Source organism: Zerene cesonia, chromosome 7, assembly GCF_012273895.1.
Source record: "Zerene cesonia ecotype Mississippi chromosome 7, Zerene_cesonia_1.1, whole genome shotgun sequence".
In the NCBI taxonomy this organism is placed as follows: Eukaryota; Metazoa; Arthropoda; class Insecta; order Lepidoptera; family Pieridae; genus Zerene; species Zerene cesonia.
Genome location: NC_052108.1, coordinates 1664604 through 1674700, shown reverse-complemented (window position 1 = coordinate 1674700; position 10097 = coordinate 1664604). Strand labels below are relative to the sequence as shown.

At 34.6% G+C, this 10097-nt stretch overlaps 1 protein-coding gene across 1 annotated transcript in view; it reads right to left on the bottom strand.

Annotated features, from left to right (window-relative positions):
• LOC119840715 overlaps window positions 1-10097 on the bottom strand; it is a 113855-nt gene that overhangs the window by 82068 nt on the left and 21690 nt on the right. Inside the window, exon 2 of the mRNA XM_038367429.1 lies at window positions 6068-6111. The gene's annotated coding sequence lies outside the window, so the exon portion shown is untranslated. The remainder of the gene's footprint in view (window positions 1-6067; window positions 6112-10097) is intronic.

Here is a 10097-nt window from a genome sequence, read left to right as displayed (position 1 = left end):
ATGTTATTTGCAGTTAACAATTTTCTTTTTTCTTTATTACAATATTTATGGCAAGACTAGGTATAATATTAGTAGGATAGGATTTTCCAGTATAAACTTAACAGTATAAACTGAAAATTCTGCCTTCAAAACCAGGTCGCAACCGGGTTCCGAAGCCTAACACCCGATATTAGGCTTCGGATATGAACCTAGTTTTGAACCGGTATCTTTCTTCATTGAACATTCAACACACATTTAATAGAAATGTATATGTTGATTTATACAAGAAGAAAGGTAAACAGTCATAGGAACTGCCGATCGTAACGAAAACTAATATAAAACTGAGAATTTTAGTATAAAATTTCATTACATTAGCTTGATGTGAACCTTATGTTGCATACCAAAAAGTACTCCACGTAAAATACAGACACACTAAAGAATATTCACTGCAAAAAAATCTACGATCAAAAGACTTGGATATCTATTGAGCCCAAGCAGATGCTTGGTTCAACTGTGTTGCTTAATGTTATCAGAAGGACGACCAGTAACGATCTCGATACAACACAATGAAATAAATAATATAAATGCTAATTTCCATGTGCAAGCGAACTATAAATTTGATCTTTTTATTATTATTGTGTAATTGTTTTGACAAGACTTTCGATATAATTCAATACTTTTTGATAAAAATGAACGATGTAAATGCTACTTCTAAATTTATACTAAACATAATTTTTTTTCTTGTAGGTGTTATTTTTTGTCTTCTTTAACCTATCGTATATAGTACACACACTGCCTCCTGGTAACTATCTACGTTTTCGATAACGAATCAACATAATATTAAACTAGCTGCGCCCCGCGATTTCACCCGCGTAAGTCCGTAATCCGTATCCCGTAGGAATATCAGGATAAAAAGTTGCCTATATGTTATTCCAGTTATCCAGCTATCTACGTACCAAATTTCATTGCAATCGGTTCTGCAGTTTTTGCGTGAAAGAGCAACAAACACACACACATCCTTACAAACTTTCGCATTTATAATATTAGTAGGAAGTAGGATTAGTAGGATTTACAGAACTATTACTCTAATGGCACCTAGCTCAGGTACCCAATATCATTCTTATATACGATTGAGCTGATGATACTTAACGAGCAAAATTCATGCAGACACCCACACAATGTTACGCTCGTAATTGAATAATGATAATGCACACACGCAAGTCACTTCATTCCATCCCACTTTACGACGTGCTGTATCTGGTCGTTGGAGTTAATACGATCTGACTTATCAGTTATCTTCAAAATACACGTGTGATATGAGGCGATAAGAAACAATATTCTTTATCATGTACGTCTTTCTAATTAGTAATTTCTAATATTACACCACATTCCTGGTAACTTCTCCATAGAAACAAATCTAACAGCTATTTATAAATGTTTCAATCGACGTTTACAAAACAACAACGCCAAGCGGCTAAACGAATCCCCACCTACGTTATAAATGCGAAAGTGTGTTTTGTTTGTTTGTCTTTCGCTCACATCGCAACGAAGTGATTTTATGATATGAGTGTTTGCGGACAGTTTGGAGGTTAAAGAGCGACATGGGCTACCTATAAAAGCGATGAAACATGTTATTCTGCCGGGAAGATTCCTCTGACAACGCCGCGGCCGGAAGGCTAGTTAAGAATAAAATTAAATAGTCGGACACATCAAAGCCTGGAATACAGGGTACAATATCTCCTCTCTCATCGAGCAGAACCATCGGCGAACGTAAATAATAATAAAATAAAATATCAGCATTACCTCCATAGATTATGAGACCAAAGTCCATTTTCTTCCATCCTTACAGACTTCTGCGTCACACATTTGATACGAACAGAGATCACGCTTATCGTGAAGGTATATCAGTATTGCTCAAGAGTTTTTAACGGACCGTGTTCGGGATACATCTATTAATATAAATAAAAATAAATCGCCATAAGTGTACGGCTCGACCAATTCGGTTAATACTTTTTTGGATGGATAAAAATTATTCTTATGAAGAGAATAGCATTCCACGGGGAAGCCGGGGCGGACCGCTAGTTAATTTTACTATGTATCCCAACGTTTCGAACACTTTACAGCGAGCGCGGTCACGGGATCGCTTTCGAAGTCGGACTGAATAGTATAATAGTATATAAAATAAAACGCAATTAAATCGGTTCAAAAGTTCGTATTTTCTAAATAAATTATACCAACTACTAGGTACACATAAAATCAAACACAAGAAAACACTTATTAATAACCATATTACAGTACGTACATATATAATCTTCGTTCCATCACCAACCATCTCATATTTCTTCAACCCAAATACATACCCGCACACATACCAACAAACGAATGGTGCATTATACTCACTGCTAAATGAAACCGAGCAAAAAATGGCTATTTACGAAGCATAACCATTGCTAAACTCATTTCGCACGCGGATTGAGCACGGCGCGTTCCCAAGGCGTCGCTCATTGTTCGCTACGTGCTGGTGAAACTGTCTTTGATTTCTGCTCATTAGTCATGTTATCCTTATTATTGAATGCTAGTTGCTCGCCCCGGCTCCGCCCGTGGTATATATATAGCCTGTGCCACTCAGTTGAGTTGCAGGTTTTTTTTTTTTATTCAAACCCACGATTTCAGTAATTCTTCCACCATTAGAATATTGTAACTTCGCTGAGTGACATCCTACTAATCCTACTAATATTATAAATGCGAAACTTTGTAAGGATGTGTGTGTGTGTGTGTTTGTTGCTCTTTCACGCAAAAACTACTGAACCGATTGCAAGGATATTTGGTACGTAGACAGCTAGACAACTAGAATAACATACAGGCAACTTTTTATCCCGATATTCCTACGGGATACGGACTTACGCGGGTGAAACCGCGGGGCGCAGCAAGTATATATGTACCACGGGCGAAGCCGAACGAACAGGTACTATGCTATCTGCTCATTACAAAAGTACACGCTCACCGACTATACTAATATGTGCGCTGAGCGAAATACCTTTAATTACAATCGTTTCATTCGACCAACGTGTGATAACTCAAATTTCATAACAATAACAACAATCTTCACGCAAACAAATCGCCCCTCATACATACAATACCGACCTAATATATTTCCAATCTAATATTACCCACTTACATATTCACAACATCGAGTGTGGTGCACGACAAACATTCACCATTCGAGCGTTACCAAGAACACCAAGCAGAATTTGAAGAACATGACATCATTAGAATCGCGAGCTGACACGCCATTTATTGTTTATTGTTTAAACAACCGACCACAATATTTGTACTGTTCTTCGTTTAACGCCCCATTAGACCAATCCGTTTCGATTTTTAATTAAAGGATTTGTTTTAGATACGCTTAAAGACCCTGGGTTTAGATAGAAATTCTTTTATGCACATCCCTACGAATATTATAAATGCGAAAGTAACTCCGTCTGTTACGCTTTCACGCCTAAACCATATTGAATGAACCGATTTTGATGAAATTTGTTATGAAGACAGAACTGATCTTGGGAAAGGACATTGGATACTAAGCTGCGGGCGGAAAGCAAGTTTACTATACTACTAACGTATTTTCACGCCTAAAGTTTCTATCAATAAGACAATAAATTAAGAAAACATATATAATCGGTCCTGAGATTAGCGCGTTCAAACAAACAAACTCTTCAGCTTTATATTATGAGTATAGTGTATAGTGTATAAGTGTCTTTGTTGGTCGCTGTTGCAATGTACCTAACAGTAACACTCATATAGTATAAATATTAAGTATATAATATTCATATGAATCTTAATATCAATATTCTCCTCAAAACTTACAACTACAGCGACAAAAAATATAAACAAAAATGTAGAGGACTGATGTCTTTCGCAAGTGACTCTCCATCAAACATTCTAAATATTATTATTTAAACAACCCTCGAAAACTTGAGATTGAATGATTGTGTATACATATATATAGATGATTTAAGCAGTGATCCCTCAAAATATGTCGAATAAACAGATCAAAGCACACTACGTGAAGTGCACGCCGATAACTGACAATATAAACAAACACCACTGAGTAGGTCACGATATAAATAAGGCATTGGATTCTCTTCCTGACGGATGACTCATTGGCCCTTTATGTGCATTCAAAGTATTAATATAAGGGCAGATATACACGATCAATCGGTGAACTCTAGAATAAAGCGATCAAAGAAAAGAAAAACAGTTAGTAATAAAATCTAGAAACTGACACGATTTAATTTGATAAATATTAATTAATTTCCAGTATTTTTAAAACAACAACAACACATTACACAATAACGTAGCCATTAAAATTTACACTCAAACACTCATTTAACTAAAGTGACGAAAAAAACTTCGTTTGCGCGATTCTCGAGTGGAACACATTTCATATCTACCGACCTTGAGTTCAAAACTGCCACTAGAAACAATCTATTTACGGTAGCGATTAAACACGTACTCGAGGGACCAGTGGTTAAACCCGTTTACGTGAAAGCGGGACTAGTAGGATTTAGTGTTTCGAAAAGTCGCTTATTAAGCGATACACAATAAGAGTAAAACATCGCTGAATGCATACACAGCCACATCGAATACTATAAATATCTGGGCTTGTTCATTTCAATTATAAATTATACACGATTGAATGGATTTGAAACGTGACAGACGGGCCTTGATTCCAGCACACTAGCTGTTAATCCTCTATGATCACCGTTGAGTTTTTGTGGGAACTAGGACTGTGGTGACTAGGATAAGTTTTGTTTCGCTTCATGCGTAACTTCATCGCTGAAATAACAATAACTCCCCTTCTTATTAGACAAGAAGGTAGAGATTTACACAGCAGATCCACTTCCAAATCCCCTTTGCGTCAAGATTCCTGGAAAGAATGGCAATATAAGAAACTACCCTCATCGACCGAGAAGTGTTTTTCCATCTATCTTCAAGAGCTTCGCACTTGTACAGCGAGTACATTTGACATTCAGGCGACCTTCTCGTGATGGACACTTAGAAAATCTTTAGGCCCGGACCACACAATGAGGTCCTTCGAAAGTGTACGTTTGCCTCACTAAGAAAAGAATTTGCAACGGATAAACTTAACTGAACATATCCAGAATTATGAAACTGAAAAATCATATATTTAAGAATTTTTTTAATGAAAAAAAACCAAGTAGAGTAAGTAACAGAACAGGAAACTCATTTGCTATTTAATTAAATAATTAATAAGAATCAACAACACCTTATGTAAGCTAGGACAAATACGTCATCTGTTAAGAAACCATAAATTCAATATTAAATTGAACAATAGATTATAAGATTAAACGGCATTTCAACCAACACAGAAGAGGAACATATCTACACTACCTACCCATCGAGCACAAATTATTGTTTATGTATTAAACAATAACCACCCGTAATTTTTTATTTTTTCTCTAGGTACTAGAACAAAATCCGCGTTTGAAACACGACGTTTCGCCCGCTCGCGTGTTATCTACCTCCGCTAGCGGAAGCGCGGAACTGAACATATATATATATTTGCCTATTGACATAATCATAATATTTTTCTTTGTGCTCGTCCTTGCGGTATACGTGTTAATTCATATAACACGCTCGAGGTATGTTTGCCCGTATAAATTAGCTGGATTAACGTGCAGAATGCTCGTTGGAATAACTATTTTAATGTGACGTCATCGAACTTGACTGAATTATAGTACCTACTGTATCCTTAGTACAAATAGTAATTACATATATAATAGTATAAAAAGAGCATCACCTACATTATCCTACTACTGAACCGATTGCAATGAAATTTGGTACGTAGACAGCTGGACAACTGGAATAACATTTAGGCAACTTTTTATCCCGATATTCCTACAGGATACGGACTAGCGCGGGTGAAACCGCGGGGCGCAGCTAGCAATTAAATAATTATCAAATGTTTGGTCTTAATTTAGTATAGCCAATAATAAAAGCGCTTAACAAATAATATCGTTATACAAAGATAATCAATTAATTAGACTATAATAAGGAAACAACGTACCATTATGAAGTTATATCCTGTTTATTTGTCGCTCCCTCACATATCTGTAAAGAAACAAAAATAATTGATACAATATAATATAAACCATACATATCTTAATAAAAACGAATCACCAAATACGTTGCTAAGCGTAAATCACGAGAATGGCTTGACGAAATCAGATGATTTTTTTTTCTCGGTTTTGTTAAGGCGCAAGAAAAGACAAATAAGACATTAACGAAGCCGGGGCGGATTGCCAGTATTCAAATATAATGATTATTCTTAATTTAATCCGTACGTAAGCTTACCCACTTTAAAAAAAAATGCAAAAGTAACAATTGCTCGCTACATACGATATATGAAAGTATAAATATTAATCTAAAGCATTATCATTTACACAGTATTACAACTATCTATTATCTTTATCTAAATCTAGCGCTTCACCTTTGGTACATATCTAGTCTACAGCATTTAGTAATCACGTACGGAATATCTAAACTTGAAAAGAAATAAAATTTATTGTTATTCGGTCGCTGTTCCTGAGATTATAACGTTTAAACAACCAGACAAACTCTTCAGATTTATGTTATACGAGTAAGTTTAGAAGTAAAGATGTAGGCAAAGATAAGAAACTGAATATCTTTGAGTAATTAATCTCAGATAAAGGACCATTTGGGCAAATAAGAGTTATATATAAAAATAGAAAGAGACGAAATAAAAAATGTTAACAATCTGAGTAACACAGCGATAGTGAGCCATTATTCCACCGTATGCTATCCTATCCAACTAATATTATAAATGCGAAAGTTTGTACGGATGTGTGTGTGTTTATTGCTCTTTCACGCAAAAACTACTGAACCGATTGCAATGAAATTTGAAAATGCAAATGAATAACATGTAGGCAAATTTTTATCCCAATATTCCTACGGGATATGGACATACGCGAGTGATCCGCGGGGCGCAGCTAGTATGCTATATTTCTACAATTCAACATCAACATTACTATAAATTTATGCAAACACCGCGTTACCATTAAAGGCATCGTCTATAAAAAGGTCCACCCATCGCGTATAAATCAAGAAATATATAAGAGACAAGGTCAATGTCACAAATACAAAAGGAAGTTAGGTGGGACCGCTCTAGTCTAGGCACTGATTTAGATTCCCAACGCGAAACCGGTCCAGCAGGCCTGCATGCCAATAATTTCTTCTAGAACATTATACTTATATTGTACTTGTCATATTTGCGGGAGATATTCATTCTTTTAGAAATGAAAGACTTTTAAACGCGATTTATTCATTATATTATTAACCCGACGTTTCGAACACTCATCCGTCTCCTCGTTAAAATCCGTTTATAAGTATTTAATTCCTAAATGTATAATACTAGCGTAAAATCAAACACAAGAAAATACTAGATATTAATTCTTGTTTCGGCTGAGTTGGATAATATCGTTTACAGGGTTATATAGCAGATGACATCGTTGAGTAGTGGAAATAAATTAGTTATGATTACCATTAGAACGTCCAGATTTGAGAGGAATATATAAAACTATCTGTGCTCGGCGGCGTACATGACTTTATATAGCCTATAGTCTTCCTCTATAAATGGCCTGTGTAATGTTAGAACCTCGTAATATAAACGACACAACCGTTCGGGTTGATGTCTTTAATTAGACTGAATCGTACACTGATACATTTTATAATTATTGCAACGAATTCACGTAAAAATTGTGACAATGCAATATGTAACGTACATACTTATACTACATCTATACTACAAGTGCCTAAAACTGGTGGCAGAATTTCCATATCGGAGAAGTTCCTGAGATTAAGTGTTCAAACAAACAAAAAAACAATTTTAGGAAGTAGTAATAATACACTGCAATTAATAACTCGACGGCGTAACTGGTATTAAAATACATACCTCATATAAAACTACCTACCATAAAGAAACAATGAAACAGCAACAAGTCTTAACAACATTAAATCAATCCATCGTCCCATTCAATTAATACCACATAGTCAACAGGATGTTTTCTCATATAAACGTTAATGGTATACCATCAATGAACGACCCATTAAATCTTTACTAGTGTACCTCGTCATCAGTATTAGGATCCTTTATTACCGTTGTAACATTAACTCTATTTCATCCCTCATTAAAGTACATGAAAGTTGGGTTTTACAAGGGTCCATCTATAATAGTCATTGTCAGAAATATACAATTTAAAACATGTAAATATTTAAACTGGAAGCCAAAATTTAAAGCCCCATTTTGCGAAACATATTAATTTTTAAAATTACATATATAAATTATTAATAGAGGGGTGTGAAGTTTATAGTTTCGGTCCGTTTTGTTTATGGTATAATATAGATGAACTTAGATCTTTGTTCGACCACTACTAGTAGTTTGAGAATCTTAATAACTTCCTATATATATATAGCAATGTAAAGATGCTGTAAAAAAGCTAACCCGATTACGGTGCAAAAAAGAAGATAATTATGTAAGAACTATGCAACTATGCGACGCATCGCGTCGATAACTTAAATACTGTACTAGTAATGTACTAGTATCTCGCTAATAAAATATATAAATATAAGTGTACTGGATGCATAAGTTTGTGTTATCGTTCATTACTTTCACGCAAGGCACAGAGAACATACAGAAAATCAAGCAATCGTGATTTCATTCATTTTGAAAGAATCCGCTTCAAACACAAACACAAGGACCTAAAAATAAATAGCGATTTAGATGTTACTTCCATTACATTACCCAACTAGAAGCATCGAACTAGAATGTGGAACGTTATCAGAGAACTTTCTAATATTACTTTTCAATAAAACTTTGCTATAAAATTCGTACATTAAGGTGATGGAATGATCTCGAATGTTTATGAGCAGACGTTGACCGATAATGTTTTTACGAATGTACTTTGACCCATATTCTGTTGAAACGTTTTGTCGTAATCATGTAGGTTATAACGGACTCTATTTTTTAAGTTATTTTACTTTAACTATTTTATAGACAAACGTATATAATATATACAATCACTTGGATATAATTTTAAAACTCAAATATACATTCAATTACACTTCTTCTAGAAGCACTTTTTAATTATCATAACATAATTTTTTCCATTTGCCACCGGTTCGAAAAGCAGTAATTACGGAGCTGGCAAGTAACTCAGTAGTTACTCTTTCAAAAATAATGTCTTCTTCTTCTTTTTTTATTAAATGGCAACACCCGATTGCGCTGAGGACGGATTCTGCCAGTGTCACGTCTTGTACAGATAGTCAGAGGTTTTTATTGTCGTTTTATTATGAGTTTATATTAAGCGTACACTATGCTTAAGAAAAATCACGAGTGAGATGTACTGCTTTTAATTGACGATCTGACATGGAACTGTATGTGTATATGGGTTATATATAACCTGACAAAAAAATTATTTCAAGAAAGCATTTGATGACGCTAAAGAACTGTCCTGATGGTATTTTCAGACCAACAACCGTAGCTCAAAATTAAATCTGAACTTGAATATAATTAGCAGAAAAAAGAGGATTAAAACATAACTAACCATATTATATGCGTCTTACCGAAAATCCATAAAACTTCTGTAGGTACAATCAATTAACTCTAATGTTCAATGTGCAGACTTTTAACTTTTTTGTTTAAAGGCTATTAGGACAGTGTAAGGACAGACTATAAATATGACAAACTATAACTTCAAAGCTATTAGTTATGTTAAAAGGTAATATTTGTCTGCTTATGTTTACAAAATTTTTTATAGAGGTCAAACTGAACAAATACCCAAGTGATTATACAATTATCTCACTAGTAGAATTATTCCTTAAAGCTGTTGGCACAGAATAAAAAGTACAAGCTGTTGACATCCTTAAGAAATTTGTATGGGTTTAGGGTAAAGTAAATAAAACTAGAGTATATGTATTTACAAGTCCTTCAATATAACACTATGTTGTATATGTGTGCGTGGCTGCGTCCGCGCCTATGTTCGGTTGATTAATTAAAGAGTGCGAATCAATCCTTCGAG